The following is a 2641-nucleotide window of genomic DNA, read 5'->3' as shown; positions in this document are numbered from 1 at the left end:
TATTATTATTATTATTATTATTATTATTATTATTATTATTATTATTATTATTATTATTATTATTATTATTATTATTATTATTATTATTATTATTATTATTACTACTACTACTATTATTATTGTTCTTGCTGTTGTTGTTATTATGAAATAGTTAGAGTTTATTTAGGACTCTTCAACTATGGTTGCTAGGATTAAGCTAATAAAAGTCTTTTATTTTTCTTTTAAAGTATTATTATTTTTAAATTCAAATATATAATAAAGATTTTATTATATTTTTCAATTCAACTAAAGATTTTATTAAAATATTTTTAAACTTGTCCTAAAAACTATCACGTGGCTTCTCAGCATTTTGCCACATGGCTTCTTCTAGTGCTTCGTCCTCTGCTTTATAATATACTAGTATACGTATCCGCGTGATGTGCGGATGATATTAAAATATTATTTCTAATCATTTTATATTGGAATGTTTCTTTCGAGCATATTAAATCGTATTACCTTTAAAAATTGATTATCATATTATTTTTTAATGAAATATGAAAACTAAATATATCCCCCACTCACCCCTACCACCACCTCCACCTCTACTTCCATCTCCACCCAAACAACACGCCTCCACCCTCACCCACCCCCAATCCTCCTCCCCACACCTCTAATCAAATCTATATGAAAAAACAATCATATAATTGTAAAATAAACTTTTGTGTTTCATAATGTTTTATATTATTCTAAGTTTAAAGATATTTGCTTGGAAAACAATCATATAATTGTAAACTTTTATGTTTCATAATTTTTTATATTATTCATAATTTAAAGATATTAGATTGGTAAATACCTACCCAATCCATCCCCCTTTATTCCTCCACCTCTAACCAAATTTTTATAATTAAAAATAGTATGTAATGGTAAAAAAAAAATTATTATTCGTATTTCTTTATTGTATTACAATTTATATATTTGATACTGTCTAAAATATTTAAATTTTTATTCTATTGTTTCTCCATCTCCCCCATTTAAAATTTATAAATAATATTACGTGTATATGATCTAATTACTTCATTATATTTTAAAAATTAATTCAAATTCCCTTTTACCCCCGGACCCTGGGGATGAGAAGGACATTTTTCTCCATTATATTTTTAAAATTAATTCAAATCCTCTCACCCCCAATATGAGGACATTTTTATCAAATAGTACAGGAACTTCTCTCTCATATTTTTCAAATTTTTGAAATGTCACTTTCTCAAAAATCATTATACTATTTTTATTCTTTTTCCTTATACATCACATTTCCATGATAATAGTTGAATTTGTAGTTGTATCTCATTTGGTATTTTATTTATTATACAATTAATGTTATATTCTATTTAAAATTATGAAGTTAAATTCATGTGAAGTATAATCGTGACTTGTATATTTGACTATTTTTCTTTTGGTGTATATTTTTTCTACTCTAATATTATCGTTTTTATTCATTTAATATTTTACATTATATATAATAGAAACAATGTCAAATTCACAACTAATTTGTTATTTTTAGTTCATATTTACTTTAGTTTCAAATAATAAATTTTAAATTAATTTTGAGAATACAATTAAGTAATTAGATAGTACGCTTTGAAATTTTAAACTAAATAGATGTGAATAATGAGTAAAAACTTAAAAATTTTAAAATCAATATTAACAATTTAATTTCTTTTAATTATGAACAATAGAATAAAGAAAAATATATTTTTTTTAATAATTATGTGATCATCTTTATTCATATAGATTTAGTTAAGGATAGACGTTTGAGAAAGTCATATTGAAAAAACTCCACAAAATGATCTTCTTCTGATTAGATAAGCTATACATACAATAAACATTATTTATAGTTCTTCATTTATTATTGAATAAATATTTCAATTTTCAATTAGTAAGAAGACGCTGACATGTAAACTTATTATGCTCGAGAGTAGATTGAGAGTAAAACTATTATAAGTTAGCTTAATTAAGAACAATGATATGAGTCAACATATATAATTTAGCTTCATGTTATACGAAGCATTAATAAAACATTGTATGTTCCTACACAAATCCCACTATTCTTTTCTTCTTCTCATTTTTTTTACATTCTTTTTGTTGGGAGATTATTTTAAATATATATTAAATAGCTCAATAATAAACTATCCATCAGAAAGAAGTTATTGAACGTCATTATTCAAATTCTTAATTTTTCCTCCAAATCTTTCACTTCTTTTGTAGATCTAAGCACATTGACCTGTAATCATAAAATAATGCATTTATTAATGTCAACACTTAGCAATAAAATATAATATATACATTGTAGTATTTAGGAATATATCAATATATTTTGAGAAAATAAAACAAATTAATTAACTAACTTAATCTTCAGTGATTTCAACAATAATGTCATTAACAATAACCAAAGACAATCCCTTGATAATAAGAAATCTTGGGACAAATATCAATATTTCTAGTTGTTTTTTATTTTTATTTTTAAGAACTTATATGAGATTTCACCCTCCACATATCCTCTGACATAACTTAGGCATCAATTTGAATGCCTTCTTTTCAAATTCAGAAGATTTTTTGATAAAATTTTTGAATGTTAAATGACATAGACGGGTTATTAGTATCTAAT

Source organism: Capsicum annuum, chromosome 3 (assembly GCF_002878395.1).
Source record: "Capsicum annuum cultivar UCD-10X-F1 chromosome 3, UCD10Xv1.1, whole genome shotgun sequence".
NCBI classification, from domain to species: domain Eukaryota; kingdom Viridiplantae; phylum Streptophyta; class Magnoliopsida; order Solanales; family Solanaceae; genus Capsicum; species Capsicum annuum.
Note: the sequence above shows the minus strand (reverse complement) of the source record.